Raw genomic sequence first — 21,516 nt, forward strand, 5'->3', positions numbered from 1 at the left:
TGAAGGAAGATGGCTGACGGATTGTTTCTTTCCCTCTGCAGGCCACCTTCCTGCTTCTCTGAGACCGCGTCATTTGGCTGCCTTGCAGAGAAGCCCGGGGATCGGTCCCTTTGCTGAGCGTCCCAGAAGAGGAACATTTCCTGGAAGAAAGGTGGGTCCTTGGGGGCGTTGCAGGGGAAGGGAGGGCTGGGCGACATGACAGGCGGGATGGAGGCGCTGGTGCCAAGGCCTCCTGACCCACCTGGCCCTCTTCCTGCCCTCGGGCTTCGGGGGGGGGGCTTTGCAGCTGCTCTTCCATTAGAGAGTTGAGTTAAAAGCTTTAGAATCAAGGGCTGTTTTGTTCTCTTCCAAAATGTCCAAGGTTGACTTGTGTTTTCAACGTGGGCAAGTCCTTGTAATAACTACCTAAGCCATGCTGTGGTTCCAGTTGCCTTGCCCAAATTGACAATGGTAAGGTTGAATCCATCTGAAAACACGGCTTGTTTTAATTTCATTTCACTTAAAGCAGGTTATGGTGCTGGCTGACCTTTGGGGGTACATGGGGGGGGGGTAGGAGTAGCTGCCAGAAAGAGCCACTTCTACCTGAACAACTCCATCCTGGGCGCCTCTGCTGGTAGAGAGAAGAGCCCGAAGGGATGCTCCTGGCCAGCTGCGGCCCACGGGGCGGTGGAAGTCTCCCAGCCCGGGTTAGTGTTAAGCGCCCGGCTGGATCTCGTCAGTGTCGTGCAAGGGCTGGGCTGATCCGTTTGTAGCTGCTTCACTCATTGTGTACTTGGGAAACACACGCAGAACAAATGCCTTCCTTCTGCTCCTGCGCTCCTCACCCACAGTGCCACAGTGGTGTTCCTAGTTCATTTAGTGACCTTTTTATGTGGCAGTGAAAAAAGTGACTAATGTCTAGTTTTTACACTTAGAACCATTGCAGCGTCCCTGTGGTCACATGATCAAAACTCAGTTGCTTGGCAACTGATATATATATATATATGACGGTTGCTATGTCCCAGGGTCACGTGATCCCCTTTTGTGACTTTCTGACAAGCAAAGACAATGGGGAAGCCAGATTCACTTGAGTGTTAAGTGTTACTAACAACTCTTAACAACTCTGGCAAGAAAGGCTGTAAAATAGAGCAAAATTCACTTAACAAATATCTCACTTAGCAACAGAAATATTAGGCTCACTTGTAGCCATAATTCAAGGACTATTTATACTTGGGATTCGGCAGTAGCTCAGTGTAGATTTGTGGTATCCACCAATTTGCTTTAAATGAGCGTCTTGGTTGATCGAAGTGTTGCATTCGAGTGCCTTGTTGCATTCAGGGATTGCATGGGGGACGGAGGATCTTCTGTCAGACTGCTTTTTGGAATCTGACTTTGACACAGGTATAACACAGGTAAATCAGAGGAGGTGATGTAGATGTCTAGAGTGTGTTAACATGACGGTGTTCAAATGCATCAGTTGCTTTTCTCTCAAAAAGAAAGCCTTAGGAGAAAAGAGACAGAGGCTGTTTTACAGATCTATCTACCTATCTATCTGCTTCTAAGTCACTTCAGTCATAGTGGATTCTTACAACTTTCCATTTTCTAAATTCAGATTGAGAATGAATAAAATAGAATAGAATAGAGCTGCAAGGGACCTTGGGGGTCTTCTAGTCCAGCCCCCTATACCATCTCAGACAGGTGATTATCCAGTCACTTCTTAAAAACCTCCAGTGATGGAGCACCCACGATTTCTGGTGGCCAGCTGTTCCACTGGTTGATTGTCCTCACTGTCAGGAAGTTTCTCCTTAATTCCAGGTTGCTTCTCTCTTTGATCAGCTTCCAACCGTTGTTTCTCGTCCTTCCATCTGGCACTTTGGAGAATAACGTGAGCTCCTCTTCTTTGTGGCAGCCCCTCAAATACTGGAACACTGCTATCACGTCACCCCTGTTTCTTCTTTTCTTTAGACTAGCCAGACCCAAGCCCTGCAGCCGTTTTTCGTATGTTTTAGTCTCCAGGCCTTTGATCATCTTAGCTGCTCTTCTCTGAATTTTTTCTAAACTCAACGTATTTTTGGTGATATGGTGACCAAAATTGGCTGCAGTATTCGAGGTGTGGTCTTACTAGGGTTTTATAAAGCGGTACTAATACCTCGCGTGATCTTGAGTCTGTGCCTTTGTTTATACAGCCCAGGATTGTATTAGCATTTTTGGCTGCTGCTGCACACGGCTGGCTCAGGGTCAAGTGATCGTCCACTGGGACTCCAAGGTCCCTCTCACAGTGGCTCTTTTTGAGCCAGCTTTCGCCCAATCTGTACTTGTACCTTTGATTTTTCCTGCCTAAATGTAAAACTTTGCTTTTCTCCACATTTAGAATAAAGGTAAGTAATAACCCTGAAGCAAATCAATAAGAAAAGAAAGTAAAGAATCAGTAATACTGTGCCACACTCGGTATGCCAGACAATGAAACAGCTTTCTTCTTCCGAAGGAGCAGTGGTTGCTTTCCAATTTCTGCGGCCTGGTGGACGATTTGATGGACCTCTGAAGGTGAAGAGGGATGGGGCCGTTCAGTTATCTGGGGCAAGCTATTGGGGGCCGGGGTTCCTGAAAAGATTCCCTTCCAGGACCCCTGCGGATGGGAGTCCTTGACAGAAGGGGCGTGGGGGGACCCCGTCCGGCTGGATCTCATCAGGCAGGCCAGTGTGGGTGGGAGAAGGTTGTGCAGAGGGAAGCTTAGCTGGTCAGGAGGCAACACTGTTGTGCAACGGTCAAGCCAGAGAGCATTTAGCTGATGTAGTTTGGCAACTTTCCCCCTTCCAGCTCTATCTCCTATTCCAATTTCCTGGTTTGCCGGGGTGAGAGAGGGACCTAAGCCTCTCGGCTCAACTCTGATGGGGGTTGACAGATCACTTTACGTAGTTGCTCTGCAGTTCTTGGCAAATTGGTTCCAGTCCCTTGCAAAGCCAGTTCTTCAAGTCCCTGCAGGAATTATGCCCTCCTGGTTGTGTCTTTTTTCCACTTCTTACCACCTTCATGACTCATTTGTTTTCCTCCTTTGGGGCTGCCCCATTATTGTTACTCAGTTGAAAGATGAGGCAAGCCTTTTAATATTTTGTGGCTGCCCGGTGTTTAATTGAGCTCAGATGCTAAGCAAGTACAGGTTGGTTAGTTGGTTGGTTAGTTAATTCAGGTTGGTTAGACAGGAAGAGACTAAATGTTGTCCTTGTCTTCCAGAGAGGGAAGGGAGAGGCCTCATCGTGACCCCTTTCCGGCTCAAGGTCTTCTGCCCCGGAGATGGATAGGAATGCATCAATTAGTCCACGAGAGCCAGAAGGAGTTTGTCACGAACAAGTCTTGAAAGATTAACCTTGGGAATACCATGGACTTAATGTGCCAGGAAAACATTCAACAAAGTTCTTCTTTAATAAAATGCTAATATTCAGGATAGATGATGCTATTGTTAGATGGGCTCACTGTTAGATGAATGGTGGTCATTAAAGGCTCTGCTTCAGCTTTAAAGGAGGACAGAGTGGAGGGCCAGAGGGCTCCGTCTTAGGCCCTGTCCTTTCAACATGTTCTTTCATGCTAAGCAGGCAGTTTTGGTGTGTCCTAACAAAGCAGAGTCCAGGTCACAGTGAATACTTGTTCCTTTCTCTGGGACGTTGACCAGACAGAGTGAGCGCAGAGATGGGTTTCCAGAGCATGAAGACACCAGGTCCCTCGAGAAGCAGGAAAGGAGCTGTCTTCAGAGGAGATAGGATGGCAGCCATCAAGGTCCCCAGGGCTTCTTGTAGAGAGGAGGGGGTGAATGTCTTCTCCGTTGATTCTGTTGATCCAGAGGGCAGGGCCAGAACTAAGAGGCTGAATCTGCAGGGAACGAGATTTGGGCAAGATGTTAGGAGAAATTCCCTGAGCTGCCAGTCAGTAAAATAAGCTGCCATGTGAGGTATTGTGCTATCTTCACCGGAGGTCTTCCAAGGCTTGATACCCATAATGCTTTCACAACTCCTGTGTTGAGCAAGAGGTTGGACTCTGTAACCTTTGAAGTCACTTTGAATTTTATCATTCTACTTGTTTGTGTCCTTAGGATGAAAAAGAGGTCAGATCTTTGTGTGACCCACCTTAGAATGCTTGAAAAGGGCTCTTATCTTAGTTATCTTTCCTGAAGGCTAAGTTCTCTTTTTTCTTTCCTGGTCATCCTTGTTTTTCTCCTCTGAAACCCTCTGAAGTTTCTCTGAACCTAAATAACCTAAACTGGGCAGATAGGAGTCTAATGAGATGATGATGAATGAAACTTTTGCATTTGGGGACTTACTTCAGCTTGTTCTCATTTATCATTCTAATGGCCTTTTCATACACGCCAGTTCCCTTTTCCCCAGACCTGTACATTTGACTTCTTTTCCTAAATGAAACATTTTGTATTATTTCCATTAATCCTGTGGTACCATTTCAGTTTGATGAGGAACCGTTCCGTAGTTTTAAAGCCAGCCGTGGATCTCGGTCTGTTTATGACCTGGGGTAGGTCTTCCCATTTGACACCAGACAGATCTGTAGCTTCCGATTTTCCTTCTCCCCCACTTTTGAAGACGAGAACAAAATTTGCTTTTCATTGTTCCTTTCTTTGTGATGTCTCAAAGTTGCTTCAGCAAGATTATTGACAAATTCCTTTGCTATCTTAGAATGCAATGTATTTAGCTCTGCCTTTTTAAACTCAGAGGAGAGTTATGTTCCGTGTCCAAGCCTAAATCCCATCCCTTCATCCTGCTCTTTGCGGAAGAGATCGGCAGAACAGGTTTCCTGGAGGCACCGGGGCTGACTCCTCCATGGAGGGGTTCTGCCTTTTCTTTTAGCAGCAGATGCTGTTGCTTCGATTTTGGCTTCATCTGAGGAAGCCCTGAAGCCGGGACCCTTTCCCCAATTCAGCCCATTCCAGGCTCTGCCGCACCTGCTTTCCCTCTCGAGATGGCCCCTCTCGGTTGGGCAGCCACAGACCTGGGGACGACTTTCATTTCCCCCTCACTGGAATAGTTGTACCAATGGTGCCATTACGAACATTCCCCGTTTTGAGTTCCTTTTCCCAGTTGTTCTCCTGCCTTGGGCCCCCACCTACCAAAACTTGGATTTTTTAAAAAAAAATCTGCTTTCTTGAGGTCTGGGACTGTTCCTGCCATGTACGTGCAATCGGCCATGTCCCCATTACAGGGTTTCTGAGCGATTTGGGCAGGTGAACCACAAGCTCTTCATCTGGAGAGGCGTCTGTGGAAACCTTGCAGTCTTTCCTCTGGCAGTTTCATCTGGGTAGAGGTCTTGAGCGGAGGCTCCTCCTCTTCGGATTCCCCGTCCCCACCTGTCAGTCACACCACGGCCAGTTTTGATGCTGATGGCTTTTCTTGCAATGGGAAGAAAAGATGATATGGGGTTCCAGACGGACTCTGACCTCTGTGCCTTCCGCTCCCTGGTGGGCTGGCAAGGTGCCAACTGGCAAGGTGGGGGCTCAGCAGTGGGAATGTTTCCCCCTTATCACGAAGCTGATGCGGATTAGAAAGAGAAGGTCAAGCCCTCCTTGGGCCCTTAAAGGCCAAGAATCGTGGCTTGCTCCAAAGTCCCCACCAGGCCCACCGAGTCTTCCCCTCTGGCTGCATCAAAGGCGGCCTGGTCCTCTTGCGTCTGTCTTCCTCCTCGGGGCGGGGGGGGAGTTGTGAAACGAGGCAGAATTTTCTTGGAAAGGTTGCCTGAGCTGGGCTCCACGGATGTGAGGAACCAAAATCTCCCACCATTTCAGCTTCAGGCCTCTTTGAAAGATGCTTTTGAACTCATCATCCACCCCTTCTTGGTTGGGGGGGGGGGTCAAACTCAGGGCTACTTCTTCCACCTAATGTAACACCTTAATTAAATCTGTGGTATAGTACGTTTAATCCACACAGTTTTCTCCCTTTATATTCCGCCAGTTCCTTTTGAACAAAACATATTTTTCAATTGCTGATTTTGTTTGTTTATTCAATTTCTATAGCAGCCCATCTTAGTCAATGACTCTGGGCAGCTTACAATTCAAAAAATATATTAACGATTAAACACTAAGACATTTTAATGCAATAAAAACATCCAAAAAATCAGGCAGAGCAGCTGAGGTGCTTGGCCAGTTAGCCACAGCGTTGCAGTCCTAACTATTGGAACGGCTGCCCAGGTACCGGACGAGCCGCTGACACCCCCCCCCCGAAGTGAGATGGGCACCCACCCTCCTGACCTTTCCTAAGAGCCTTGAGGCCTGGCTTTGCCAGATGCCTTGGGGACCCAGTGGGGGAGCTTCACACTGCAGGGGGGTGACTAATTAAAACTCAACTCCCCCCCCCGGTGTGTTCGGCTCCCCTCTGTGCCCTCTTGTGTCCATAGTTTTATCTCTCAATGTTTTTATCTGCTGTGTTTTTTGCAGTTGATGATTTTAATGTCTTTCAGTGTTTTTTTGCTGTAACCTGCCCAGAGTCACCGGATACGAGATGGGCAGCAAATACATTTTATGAACGAATGAATGAATGAATGAGTGAACGGACCCCTGGGCAGTTTCAGGGGAGCTTGGCTAGTTTGGCGGATGCCCTTGGAAGGAGCAAGTGATCCGGGAGCCCAGGGTGCTTTCAGGGCAGAAAAGAGCAGCCGAGGCCAACGGCCTGGAAAAGACTTGGGAGGAGCCGTGTTTGCTCCTCAGGCTGGCTGGGCAGACAGGGACCTACCTGCGTGTTGCCGCCTGCAGAATTTTTTGGTGTGACGCGTTCCTAACTCTCCGCAAGGAGGGTCTGTTTGGAAAGGCAGAATGCACAGCTGCCCTCCTGGGGAGGCCCTTCTGAGGGCCTCAGGAGAAGGGCCCAAGCTTGGCCCTGTGGGAAGACCTCCTCCAGGGCGCCTCCTCCGGTCGGCACAGGTCCAGAGCCAGTCCTTCTTTCAGTTATACTGCTGTCGTTGGAGATGGTGACCATGGACTTCAGCCTTCCTCCTTATCAGAAGAGCCACTTTTTAGTTTATGCAAATAATTGCAAAATATGCCCTGGGATTACTGGGTGAGATGTCAATTTGTTCTTCTCTGGATTTAGTTCCTGTCCATAATATCCCCTGGGCCTGAGAGTAGGAAGCTGGTGGCAGCTCAGAGGCCCAGGTGCCAGCGCCCCCCCCCCCCCCGGCAGTGCAGAGCTCCAGCAGTGGTTTGGGTCTTCCGCTCTGGTGTGTTGCCTCTTTTGACCCCCAGAGGCAACTCCGTTCTTGAGATGGAGGAACAGCATCCCAAAAGGAAAGAATGCTTTCTTTAAAATGCTGCGTGTCCTCATGTCTTTGCTGTGGAAATTTCCCTTGGCGCACTCCCATCTCTAGATATTCATCTGCATCCTGCAGAAAAGCCGCTTGTGTAGGAGGATGCCGGTAGGAGAGCAGCTGATGAGTGCTTTTTGCAGCCCCCGGCAGTTCTGCTTTGGAGACTTTGGCCTCTGGCAAGCAGGACTCCCCAGACTGGACAGAGAAGGGAGAGAGCTGCCCTCTGTTTACGTTGCTCTCCTTTCATTTTTGTGGCCCACGGTCTGCCAGTGTAACTCTGGCTGGTAAACAAAAGATAAGGCGTAATACACGATGTATTAAAAACACCAAAATGAGTCTGCTGTAAAAACACTGTCCGGTGCCAACCTGTCGCATGGCCTTCGCTCTGTGGGCCTCGTCTCTTGAGAGCCCCATCGGCAGCCTGGGAAAAAACCTCCAGGCCAGTGACCCCAGCCGGCTCCTTCCCAGGGCTGAGCCAGTGGGCCCCCTCTGCTGCTTGGGCATTTCTCCCTTTGATGGGTCAATTTCCTGGCGGCTGAAGCGGGCATCCTCTCCGGCCACGGAAGCAGCACAGCCAAGGGCTCTTCCTGGGTGCCAAGAGCAGGACAATATCCATCTCCCCCTCCCCAACAAAAGCAGCTGCCTTCTGCCCCTCCCCCATCACGACAAGCTCAGCTTGGCCCTCCTGAAACGGCTGGTAAGCCAACTTCCATGGCATCTCCATTCCGGAGGGCAGGGAGGAGGAACCTTGAATGCGGGGGTGGGGCATTTATTAGCGAGCATGGCATTGGGTGTCTCTGCGGGAGGGGGGGGGAACGACAGGTGGGTGGCCTCTGGTTGCCGAGGCTGCTGGACAGGTGTGCTGCTGAGGGGCTGCTGAGATGGCGCCTAGCCCATATTTGAGGGGAGGCTGCCCCCCTTTCCTGAAGTGCAGATTTGCACTTCTGGTGGCTCCTGCCTGCCTCCAGAGGCTGCTCTGCCCTGCGGTGCATCAGAGATGGCTGATTTGGGAACATGCTGCTCTGCCCCCCCGCCCCCCACTCCCATCCTGGTGGTTATGGCAGAGGGACCCAAAGGCAAGTGCCAGAGCCTAGAAAGTGTTGGGCTAGTGTGCGCGTGCGGGCGCATAAGAAGGAAAGTCTTTCCTGCAAGCAAGGTTTCAGCCAAGCCGAACGAATCTTCCAAGAGCTGAAGGCTCTTTGCCCGTCTGACTTCCCTCTCTGTCCAAGGGAAGCTTCATGAACGGATCCTGCCTGTCTTTGGCAGCAGTGGCACAAGATGGCCGTGGCTTGGGCATAAAGCTTCTAGCGATACAAGATACGGTGGGGAAAACGGGAGGGGGGCGTCTGAGATACGTTGGCTGCCTTGAATTGTTTGTAGAAATAAGGAAGGCAGGATACAAAGAAGCAGAAACACAGGGAGCAAATTCCTTGAGCAAAGGTTCCTAGAGGCTCTGTGGGAGAGACGTGCTCTGTGGCTTTAATCAAAAGATAAACTGATGACAAAATTGAGTGATGTGGGCTGCGTGTATATTTTTGACATTGAAATTGTTTAGGCTGTGTGTGTACAGTTCAGGCTGTTCAGGGTCCCTAAAACATCTCCTGAAATAATCTAGAGACCCAGAAGAAGGCAGCACCCCATCCTTTCCTCCCAGATGTAGCAGGGGACGCCAGTGGTCGCAAACGGCAGAGGTTGATCCCCTCCGCTCCCTTTCTGCCCAATGTGGGTGGCCAGATCCTGCCGCTTGGCAGATAGCCAAGGGGATCCAGAGCAGGTAAGAGGAACGGGGCAGGGCCAGCCGAGAAGAGTGCCTCCAGAACATCCGGAAGGTTTGGACAGCTTGCACCAAAGTGTTTCCTGCACGTCTCGGCACTTAGGTGGCCGTTCTGAAAGGTCTCTGGAGTACCCCGGCCCCTTGGCTGCCTGGCTTTCTGAAGGGGCTGCTAGTGAGGGTCCGGGGGTTGGGCAGGTGTCCTCTGGTTCCCTCAGTGCTTTCCGCTGTAGCCTCTTACTCTGGCCTGCAGTTCTGTCGACTGGGCTTGGGGGAAACAGAGGCAGCTTCCCCTTCCCCTCGGAGTCGCGCAGGGCAGTGAGGCCGGCCACGGAGGCCTGCGGGGGAGCACAGAAGACATCTTGCGGGGACTCAGGTGTGAATGACAGGTGCATTCTTCTTTGCAGGGAAAGATGAGCTCCCGGTCCCTGGGCACTCGGTGGCCTGGGCACACCTCCCCACCCCCACCCCCCGGAACTGCAGTGCTTTCGTGGTGAAATTCCTTTTAGGACTAGCGGTAATGTTCCTTTGGGAGAGGAAATGTTCCCCTAATGTTTTTCTGATGTCTGATTGACCCAGTTCCTTTTTGCACAGAGCTGGGCACTGCCGACAGATCGCAGCGTGTGTTTGATTGCCCGGCTTTCTGTCTCTGCATCACAGGGCGTGCCTTGGAAGACAGCCAAGGGCCAGGCCTGTGCCCAAGGATGCGTTCCTTCCCAACAGGAGGCTGCCGCTTCCAGGGCTTCACTGCAAGAAAGCCTCTCCTGGCCTCGCATTTTGCTTTCTCTCGTTGTCCCTGCAGAACGCTGCGGTTGCAAAGGGCCAACACAGCTGGCGGGGGAGGATCTATTGTCTCAGAATCAGTGGTGCCCCAAATGCCAAAAGAGGGCAGTAGAGAGCCAGACCAGAGTCCTGATGTAGAAATGGCTTCCAAAGCCTGTACCTACCTGGGCAGGAAGAAAGGCGACGTTTTGAATTTATTTCTTCCATGTTTGTAGGGAATAAGATGGTTTTCTTCCTGGCCAGGCATAGCAGGGGAATTAAGAGTCAGAAAACGTTGATCAAGCCATGCTTGATGTCACACCGTTGTCTTTCTGGCTTCCTTCACGACCCATTATTTTCTTTTTTCAAAGGTATTGTTCATTTGGAGCAATTTCATGAAGGAAGTTCTAGCTTCCCTGAGGCAAAGGTTTTTTTTTTGCACAATATTTACAGGGTTCTGGGTTGACACAAAAATTGTCAAGTAAAAATCTTTGTCAGATTGTGGGAATGCTGGAGCCATAATGTATTTTGTCTTCAGAACTGTATTTGACAAAGCAGATCGCAGGCTAAAAGGTTATACCCTCCCAGTACTACCCTAATCTGAGCCCCAATTTTAATTTTCATGTATCTTGGGGTTTTCAGTTTTCAATCAAAAAGAACAAATCATGAAAAGAAAGATAATTGTACAGAAAAGTTTCATTAAAGGATTGCCATCTTTCTCAAAATCTCAAAGCTAAAGCATACCTGCTGCACACTGCTGGCTCGTGGTCAAGCGATCGTCCACCAGGACTCCAGGATCCCTCTTACAGTTGCTGCCTCCAAGCCAGGTCTCGCCCAATCTGCACTTGTGGCTTTGGTTTTTCCTGCCTAAGTGTAAGACTGCTTTTGTCCAGATTGAAACATTTTGTTGGATAGGGCCCATTGTTTGAGTTTGTCAAGATCTTTTTGGATCCTGTTTGTCTTCTGGGGTGTTGATTGCTCCTGCCAGTTTGGTGTCATCTGCGAATTTGATGAGTTCCCCTTCAATTCCCTCATCTAAGTCAGTTATGAAGATATTGAAGAGTCCTGGGCCTAAGACAGAACCTCCTGGTACCCCACTGCTTGCTTCTCTCCATGTGGATGAAGTGCCATTGAGTATGGTTTTTCAGCCAGCTGCAGTTCCATCTGGTGGTGATGTTGTCTATTCCATCATTTTCTAGCTTACCAAGGAGTAGGTTGTGGCCTACTTTGTCAAATGCCTGAAATCTAGGTATACTACATACACTGCCTTTTGCTGGTCTACTAGTTTAGCCTACTAGTTTAAAATAAAAACATTACTTTTCAAACACAGCAGGCAGCAAGCGTGTGGCCGTCTGCCCCATCCCAGCCGCAACAGCCACGGGTAAGCAAAGACAGACGGTGGGGCTGTGGTGAGGCAGCCCAGCTGGTTGCTGTCACGGCCATGCCACAGCCCCTGCCTGCTTGGCCCCCGCCGTCCAACCTTGTCTTCCAGCGAATGCCCTGGGAGCTCAGGAGCCAGGCCAGGCACCTACCGCCCAGGGCCCTGGACAGCTGGTGCTGCCATCCAGGGCCCCCTGTGCGGGCCGAGAGGGTTGGTGAGGCTCCTCCCATGGATCAGGCCCCAGTGCCGCCCAACACGAGTGATGTTGAGCTGACTGTGACCAGTCAGCTGTGGCCACCCTGGCCATGCCCACCCAGTCCCCCCCTCCCCCCAAGGGCAACCAGAATGCTGATGCGGCCCTCAGTGAAAGCGAGTTTGACAGCCCTGACCGAGGGCATCTGAAGGGACATCCCTGGAGCCTGGTCATCTGTGCCCGGAGTGACGACTCTGGGATAATTTGCATTCTTAGATATGACACAACAACTTAAAAACTATTTGATAGGATGGATGCAAAACTTTAAAGAAATAGTCACAATACAACAGTGAGAAAAAGTATGGAATAAATCTATAAAATTTACTGTAAATTTCAATTTGAGAGAAAACATAAAATTCTTATATTAATGGTACAACAACTTCTGTTTATAATCACCAAGATAAACAAATCAAAGAGTAATAAATGCTTGAAATGCCTTAAGATCATTTTACCGTATCTGACGAACATGTAAAAAGCCACACAAGCACACACAAGTACTGAAAAGAAATATACCACATTTTTCAGAGACTGACAGAAGCTAAATCTGAAATGAATCTGATTTTTTAACCAGACATAACTGCAAGACCCATTAATAACACAGAATGTCACAATTTATTAAGATACATGTTCATGGCTTCCAGGGCAAATCTAGTACAAATCTGAAAAAAAATACATTATATCAATCTGGGAAAACAAACTTGGTGTGTGTAGTAATTGCAAAATTAACACATATAACCACAACTAATTGAAGTCTATTTAAGCAATATTACACGTAATACAAGGCAAATTAACAATAAGGAAGAAGGAAAAGTATTTGAACTTTCTAATGTCAATAGTCTTTCTAATTTTTAGCTTTTGTAATTCTTAAACACAGGTAGTCCTCAATTTACAACCATAATGGAGCCTTCCCATCATGGTTGTAAATCCGTGAAGGTCATAAAATGCATCAGCCATTTGACCAACCTTATTTTATGACCATTTTTGTGGCAGTCGGTACATGAATCACCACACTGATTAAGTGAATCTGCTGTTGTCAAGCAAACTCCACAGTCTTTATGCGAACCACTGGTTTGCTGTGGACACGGTTTTGCTGAAAACCAGAAGTGAGTGCCAGTTTTTGGCAAAATGAACATTAAACATTGAACAGCTGTAACACAGCCATGTTGCCAAATGCCTGAAGTTCCGCTGTGTGATCACGGAGCCCTGTGGCAACCCTGGAAGTTCGAATCTGGGTCATGGGTAGCGCCAAGGAGGGTCTGTTGTAATTTCAGACGGTCAGGGACCGTCTGTGGAAGACTTTGGCACATAGCTTAAGAGATCTAAAACGATCCCTAAAATCCTTCATATTGTAAAAGTAATGAAGACTTTTTGGTATGGCTGATTTTCCATCAACGGTGTAATAAAACACGGTATAAACTCCATAATCTCTTTATCCGTGCACTGTTACTCTCTGTCTGCATTACTTTTTTCTTCTTCCATTTATTTTTCTTTTTTCCCCTTTAAAACAATGAAGTTCAGAAATAATGCTATACCCCCCCTTTTTTAAAACAACCCTGTGGTCCTCGTATCCTGAAACAGAGTAATTCAAGCCGAGAGCCTCAGGGCCTGGGGATCCCGGGGTCCCAGCTGGGTTGGCCAGCGCGGCCGGCTGTTTTCTGGTTGGAAGAGGACGGTCTGACGTCGGCATCCTGGCTTCCCGCCAGCCCCAGGTGAACGGAGGGCATGGGGGGACTGGCAGGGGAGCTTCCATCCCCTTTGGCTTCTGGTGGGGCGTGGAGGGGCCCCACACCAGCCAACGTCTTTCTCGAGAAGGAAGGGCAGCCTTTGCTCTGGCTTTCAAACCGGCCAAGTTGGGCTTAGAAACGGGTCCTTCCTTGCAGGCGCCCTCAGGCTGTAGCTGAGAAGGAACAGCTTGGCTTGTGCCCCCGGGAGAGGGCGCTCCTTGGCCTGAATCCTGGCAGAGCACGGTGAAAAGGAGAGGCCCGGCAACCGGGCAGGAAGAGAGACCGGGAGCCCACCAGTCCTTCAGGAAGGCCTTTCCCTGGAGAAAGCACCTGGGGAGGCTTCACTCTTCAGGAGAGAAGGAGCAGCTCAGCAACCAGCAGGACTTGGCTCGGGTGAGGGGGGAGCCCCCCCTGTGCATTGGCTTGGAAGGGGGGGCAAATGGAGGAGATCCCTTCCTGGAGATCCTGCCAGGGACAGAAGCGCTGCTGTCCAAACTCTCCTTCAATCTGGCCCAGCATAGCCTCTCTGTGTCAGGATGTGGCCGACGTCCCTTGTTCCCCACCTGGGAAGCAGGGTCCCTGCACCTTCTGCCCCCCCTGCAGTTTCCTGGGTCTTTACCCAGCGTTCCCTCCAGCCTGAGGGGGCAGCCTCTCTGCCCCAGGTCAGTGGGCCTCGGGGTGAGCCTGCTAAGTCTTTGAGGGCTGGAATGCTGCTGGGGTCAGTTGGAGCTGGACTCTCACCCTGCAGACACTGTGGATCATTAAGCCAAAGCTGGTAGAAAGGAAAAGGGAAACCTCCCCCCCTCCCCCCCCGCCTGCATTCCTGATTTGCGAAGAGCAGGGATCAACCTGGTGAGGCAGTTAGCCTGCCCTGAGATGGAAGCCGCTTCTGGGAAAGTCTGAAGCAAGGTTGGGTGGCTGTTGCCTCTCCACCCTTTCAGTTGCTTTTCCTGCTGAAGCTGCATGCAGCAAACATGGCCCTGTCACTGTTTGCCACTTGTTTATTCTTAGAAAAGTCCTGCAGCCGGCTTCCTAGGTAGATTGTGCAAAGCATTTGGTACAATTCTTAGCAGCAAATTCATCAATAAAAAAATTGCTGTTTCCTCAAGTGAGCTATTTCTGCATTTTCTTTGTTTCCTCCTGGCCCAGCCAGGCACTCCGGTTGCAGTTGGGAGGGAGGAGGGTAGGAGTTTATTACACACAGAGAGAGACACACACCATGTGGGGCACTGGTCCTTCCCTCCATTATCCTCTGGAGTGGGAGTGGCCCCCCAAGTGGAGTAATTAAGGAAAAATATAAGGTTCTGCCTCAACTAATCCTCCCAAGAAAGCAGAACTCTTAAAATAGGCATTGTCCCCAAATGAACTTTTATTGAGAGGGAGTGATAGCAAGAAAGCAAAGCAAGATTTAACGTTTTCCCACATGAAACGTTGCATTAAAGCATCCCATTCAAACCCCATGTCACATGTCCAGTTTGACTTCACCCAATCCCTAGGTCTGAAGTTGTTGTGGGAACCAAGGTGATAAGCACATTCCTCCGAGCTTCATTTCTTCACATCCTCCTCCCATCGGAGCGGAGTGGAGATAAGACAGATGACCCATGGCACATTCCTTCTTCTGTTCACATCTGGATTGATCAAAGAAGTAAAGAACAAAGTGGAGGAAATTCAGTCTCCCCCCTCTCATCAGAAGAGCAGATCTACCCTGCCCCAACAGAATGCAGACCTGAAAGTAAAATAGCATCCTCCCCCCTCGCAGCAGAATGGAAGACCGAAATCATCCCAAGAGATATAGACGCCGAGGGCCTGACATGGCGACCCCCTACAAGAAAGAGAGATACACCTGCAGGAAAGGGAAGACAATAAAACGGGGAAAGGAAAAAAGGCTATTAACAAGGCTCATCAGGATAGCCTGCATGGAAGTGTTTCAGTAACGTAGGGGCCCCGATGTGTCGCTTATGCACCCATTCATTTTGAGAGGCCGGTAGGTCTTTCCAATCCACCAAATATCGGACAGCCCTATGGCACTTCCAAGAATCTAAGATTTCTTTGATTTCAAAGTGCAGTTCTCCTTCAACCATAATAGATTGAGGTGTGTGGGTTGCTTTTGGCCTAAGGGCAATATTATCTCTGGTTTTAGGAGGCTACAATGGAACACTGGGTGCACTTGCCTTAAAGTCTTTGGGAGTTCCAGCTCTACCATGACTGGATTTATGATATGTTTGATTGGAAAGGGACCTACAAACTTAATTTCTTTGACGGTTGTAGTGATTGTAAAAACCTAGTGGATAGGTAAACCCTGTCCCCAACATTGAAAGGTTTGGGTTCTATTCTTATCTGCTTGGGCTTTGTAGGCGTCCCTGGCTTCATCTAGAGCTTTTCTGACTATTGGCCAGGTGTTTTGTAATTGAGTCATCTACTCCTTAAGGGAAGGGATGGTGGGTTCACTGTTGGGCAATTCTGACATTGGTTTGAATATCTGTCCAGGTTCTACTTGGAAGCGGTTGTATCCTGTGCTGGAGTAAATAGCATTGCTATATGCTACTTTAGCAAATGGCAGGAGATCAGTCCAATTGTCCTGTTGATAGTTGATGAAGCAACTAGGTACTGCTCCAGAACTGAGTTCATTTGTTCTGTCCCCCCATTAGTTTGAGGATGATGATTAGAACTCAAGCCCTGTTCTGTGCCCAGTAGGTCCAAAAAGGCCCTCCAGAACTTTGAGGTAAATTGGGCACCCCTGTCTGAAATTATAAGTTGGGGGTCTCCATGCAATCAGTAGATATGTTGGAGGAACATTTTAGCTAAGGTTTTGGCAGTTGGGATCTTCCGGCATGGGATGAAGTGGGCCTGTTTTGAAAACAAGTCAGTCACGACCCAAATAACTGTATTTCTCACACTGTGTGGCAGTTCCACAATAAAGTCCATAGAGATCTCTCTCCAGGCTGCTGAAGGGCTTACTACTGGCTGCAAAAGGCCAGGCGTTTTTCCTTGCCTGCGTTTCGCTACAGTACAGGTAGGCAGCTGGCCACATAATTTTCAATGTCTTTTTTCAATGATGGCCACCAGAATTGTCTTTTCACCAGGTGCCAGCTTTGAATCATGGGAGACTTGCATAGTTTTCAGCCTCTGCATGGTGGGAACATACAGTTTTCCACCCACCCATGCTAGTCCATCTTGCATCGAGCAAAGATGTTTGTGTTTTGAAAACCACTCATCTCCTTCTAGGGCTTGTTTGAACACTATTGAGAAAGCACAGTCCAGTGGTGTGGGGTTTATTCCCTGTAACCTGGTAACCACCAGGGCTGCTAATTGCTGGGTTGTCAATAGAGGCTTGATTGCATCCACTTTGGTGCTGTTATATTGTGGCATTCTGGACAGAGCGTCAGCTAGGAAATTCTTCCCCCCTGGCAAGTAGTGGACAGTAAAATTGAAACGGTGGAAGTGCTGAGCTCATTGTGCTTGCTCGGGGGACAACTTCCTAGGTGTCTTGCAGGCTTCTAAATTTTGATGATCAGTCCATACTTGGAAAGGGGTTTTGCTCCCTTCCAGGAAATGTCTCCAGGTGAGGAAGGCCCAGCGTACTGCATAAGCTTCCTTCTCCCAGCCTGCCCAGCGCTGTTCGGTGTCCAACAATTTTATGGAGCTGTAGAGGCAGGGCTGTAATTGTCCCCGCTCGTTCTCTTGGAGTAAAACTGCTCCCACAGCCACATCACTGGCGTCAGCTTGGATCACAAATGACCCCTCTGGGTCTGAGTGTTTCAAAATTGGCTCTGCTGAGAAAAGCCTCCTCTATTTTTCAAATGCCGCTTGATATTCCATAGTCCATTACAGGGGTGGGCTGGGTTTCGGCTTGTCAACCACTGGTTTTTAACAGGTTTGTGATAGGCAAAGCAATCAAGGCAAAAGAGGGGATGAACTGTCCGCAGAGATTCGCAAAACCCCAAAAGCTTTGTAGCTGCTTTCTGTTGCGGACGGCGGCACGTACTTTTTCCAGGTCCATCTCCACCTAATTATGTGAGATCTGGTAGCCCAGATAGTTGATTTTCTTTTTGTGGAATTCACACTTTGACAGCTTTGAGTAAAGCTTAGCTGCTCAGAGTTTACTTAGGACTGCTCTGACCAATTTCACATATTCCGCTTTTGTTTCAGTGTAAATTAATATATCTTCCACGTACACCAGAACTCCCTTATATAGGTGCTCATAGAACACCTCATTGATCAGCTGCATGAAACTGCTGGGGCCCCTTGCAAACCAAAAAGGAAGACTTTAAATTGGAAGCAGCCAAGGGGCAGTTAAAAGCGGTTTTCTACTCATCCTCTTCCTTAATCCTCACTCTATAATACACCTCTCGCAGGTCTAGTTTGGAAAAAAAAATTCCCTTTCGATATGTGGGCCAGCGTATCCTTCATGAGGGGCAGGGAGTACACATTTTCCACGCCAGAGTGTTCAAACCTCTATAGTCTATGTAGAGACGAAGAGACCAGAATGGAATGGGAATGGGAATGGAAATGGGATAGGATTAGAAATAGAGCTGGACCTTGGAGGTCCAGCCCCCCACTCAAGCAGAAGAACCTATACCATCTCAGACAGGTGACTGTCCAGTCTCTCCTTAAAAACCTCCAGTAATGGAGTGCCCAAGATTTCTGGAGGCAAAGCTGTTCTGCTGGTTAATTGTCCTCACTGTCACGAACTTTCTCCTTAGTTCCAGGTTGCTTCTCTCTTTGACCAGTTTCCAACCATTGTTTCTTGTCCTGCCTTTAGGTGCTTTGGAGAATAATTTGACCCATTCTTCTTTGTGGCAGCCTCTCAAATACTGGAATATTGCTATCATGTCACCCCTATTTCTTCTTTTCTTTAGAGTAAACAAACCCAAGTCCTGCAGGCGTTCTTCATATGTTTTAATCTCCAGGCTTTTGATCACCTTAGTTCTCTGATTTTTTTTCCAAACTCTCAACAACTTTTTTGTGATATGGTGACCAAAACTGGCTGGAGTATTCCAGGTGTGGTCTTACTAGGGCAGGGGTGTCAAACTCAATTTCATTGAGGGCCACATCAGCACTGCAGTTGCCCTCAAGGGGCCGGGTGGGTGTGGACAGGGTGGGCGTGGCCTACTGGGTGGGCGTGGCTAGAGTGCGTATGGCCTACTGGGTGGGCGTGGCCAGCTCTACATCGTTCACATCAAGGGTGCCTATGGGGGCCTGGGCAGGAGTGGGACAGATCTGAGGGTCTCTGGCAGAAGGAGGGTCTCTGGGCCAGGGCCAAGGCAGTGGGGGCCGTTCCCTCACTGTTTCCAGGATGGCTTCGCGGGCCACATGAAACCACTTCGCGGGCTGGATCCGGCCCCCGGGCCTTGTGTTTGACATGTCTGTACTAGGGTTTTATAAAGCAGTACTAATACTTCGCGTGATCTTGATTCTCTGCCTCTGTTTATACAACCCAGGATTGCATTAGCTTTTTTGGCTGCTGCTGCACACAGCTGGCTCATAGTCAAGTGATCGTCCATTAGGACTCCAAGGTCCCTCTCACAGTTACTGTTTTTAAGCCAGGTCTCGCCTAATCTGTACTTGTACCTTTGATTGCACCATATCTTTCAAAAATCCTGGAGCAGCAGGGAAATACCTGAGGAATGGAAAAGGGCTGATGTGGTTCCCATCTTCAAGAAAGGGGAAAAAATAGATCCACGAAACTACAGACCAATCAGTTTAACATCAATACCTGGGAAGATCCTAGAAAAGTAATCAAAAACCAGATCTGCGAACAACTAGAAGCAAACAAAGTTATAACTGGTAGCCAGCACGGGTTTGTTAAAAACAGATCATGCCAAATCAATCTTATTTCATTCTTTAATAAAGTGACTAAACTAGTAGACCTAGGAAGCTAAATGCTGTGGAAGTAGTAGACTTAGATTTCAATAAGGCATTTGATAAAGTAGACCACAAACTACTTCTTGGTAAGCTAGAAAAAGGTGGAATAGACAACATCACCACCAGATGGATCTGTAGCTGACTGGCAAACCGAGTAATCCTCAATGGCACTACATCCACATGGAGAGAAGTAAGTAGTGGGGTACCACAAGGTTCCATCCTAGGCCCAGCACTCTTCAATATCTTCATAAATGACTTAAATGAGGGAATTGAAGATTTGAAGATCAAATTTGCAGATGACACTAAACTGGCAGAAGTAGCCAACACCCCAGAAGACAAACTCAGGATCCAAAAAGATCTTGACAAACTTGGACTATGGGCCCTATCCAATAAAATGATTTTCAATGTGGAGAAAAGCAAAGTTTTACATTTAGGCAGGAAAATCAAAGGTACAAGTATAGATTAGGCAAATCTGGCTTAAAAACAGTAACTGAGAGGGACCTTGGGGTCCTAATAGACGATCACTTGACTATGAGCCAGCAGTATACAGCAGCAACCAAAAAAAGCGAATAGAATCCTGGGTTGTATGAATAGAGGCATAGAATCAAGATCACGCAAAGTATTAGTATTGCTTTATAAAACCTTAATAAGACCACACCTGGAATACTCCTGGATGTTGAGAGTTTGGAAAAATTCAGAGAAGAACAACTAAGATGATCCAAGGCCTGGAGGCTAAAACATACGAAGAACGGCTGCGGGACTTGGGTTTGGCTACTCTAAAGAAAAGAAGAAATAGGGGTGACATGATAGCAATATTCCAGTATTTGAGGGGCTGCCACAAAGAAGAGGGCGTCAAGCTATTCTCCAAAGCAACAGAAAGCAAGACAAGAAACAATGGATGGAAGCTAATCAAGGAGAGAAGCAACCTGGAATTAAGGGGAAACTTCCTAAAAGTGAGGACAATTAACCGGTGGAAGAGCCTTCAGAAGTTGTGGATGCTCCAGTACTGGAAGTTTTTAAGAAAAGATTGGATGGCCATCTATCTGAAATGGTGTAGGGTCTCCTGCTTGAGCAAGGGGTTGGACTGAAGCCCTTCAAGGTCCCTTCTATCTCTATTCTGATTGATATTGATATGCTGAGACCATTCATACAACTCCACAAGGGCAAAGTGAGAGGAACAATCAACCTTCACCACTCCTACCCACCAAATCCAGAAGAGACAAGCCAAACAACAGAAAACTGTACAACCCACAACAGAACAGAAAACACCAACCTGGTACCAAGGGGAAGATGGAACTTGGGGACGTCCCCTCTGCAGCCCTTCCCCATCCTAATCTCTGTACTGGGTCAGTTTGTCCTTGCATCCTCCCACTCCAATTGCTCATGCAGGGGCAGCCTCAGTCCACGGCAACCATACCAGTTAATCACTGGCAGAGGAGGTCAAGTTGTCCACCAAAGCACCAGAGGGAAGGACGAGAAACAATGGTTGGAAACTGATCAAAGAGAGAAGCAACCTGGAACTAAGGAGAAACTTCCTGACAGGACAATTAATCAGTGGAACAGCTTTGCCTTCAGATGTTGTGGGTGCTTAATCACTGGAGGTTTTAAGAACAGGCTAGATAGTCACTTGTCTGAGATGGTATAGGTCACGTGTGGGCAAACCGCGGCTCCGGAGCCGCATGCGGCTCTTTGAGCCGTCTCCTGCGGCTCCCAGCTGCCCGGTGCACGCGCACCTCTTCGAACGGGCAGTGGTGCGCGCGCACCTCTCCAAATGGAGAGTGGCACCGCCCATTTGGAGAGGTGCGTGCACACCTCTCCGAACGGGCGGAGGTGCGCGCGCACCTCCCCAAACCTTTGGAGAGGTGCGCGTGTACCTCCACGCGAACGGGCAGCGGCTCCGCTTCTTGGGAAAGCTGCCGCGGCCCGTCTGCAAAGCTGGGCCAAATTTGGATGGGTCCCGCTCTGCATGCGAGGCTCCCCAAGTTAATTCAGAAAGGAGTGGATCTGTGTTAGAGGCGCACGGAGCGAGTCCAGCGGAGCGTTCGTCCACCCCTCTGAAGCTCTCGTGTTTCTTGCGCGAGGTAATTGCCCAGAGAAGCCGCTTCGGGTTACAACACAGCGAAAGGTAACGAGATGATCCGCATGTGAGCAAACTCACCAGGGGACCCTTGTTGGCTCCCCCGGCTTTCCATCCCCTCCACCCCGAAACCCTTAATTGCAAGATGCCTTCTCATTGACCGAGGTCTCCTCTTCTTTCCTCTGCCTTCCTCTGCCTCCTCCTCCCTTGTACACCTACTCTCCACTTTTATGCTTCCTTAGACCCTCCCGCCCCCGCCCCATGGTTCCCTTCCAGCGATCGCAGACTCGCCTTTGGGGTGCGCGCGAAAGCCGCTGATCTTCAGGGCGGCAGCATCTCGGTCCTAAATGGGCATGTGCAGAGCTCGCACACACATGCTCACTGGGACCTTGTGAGGACTTTGGAGGGCAC

At 49.0% G+C, this 21,516-nt stretch overlaps 1 protein-coding gene across 3 annotated transcripts in view; it reads left to right on the forward strand.

The window, feature by feature from the left end:
- The window catches only part of PC (pyruvate carboxylase), a 146,142-nt gene that overhangs the window by 7,640 nt on the left and 116,986 nt on the right, over nucleotides 1-21,516 (forward strand). For all 3 annotated transcript variants that reach the window (XM_083374457.1, XM_083374454.1, XM_083374455.1), the window contains exon 2: nucleotides 42-151. The gene's annotated coding sequence lies outside the window, so the exon portion shown is untranslated. The remainder of the gene's footprint in view (nucleotides 1-41; nucleotides 152-21,516) is intronic.

This window comes from Vipera ursinii, assembly GCF_947247035.1.
Source record: "Vipera ursinii genome assembly, chromosome: 15".
Classification (NCBI taxonomy): Eukaryota; Metazoa; Chordata; class Lepidosauria; order Squamata; family Viperidae; genus Vipera; species Vipera ursinii.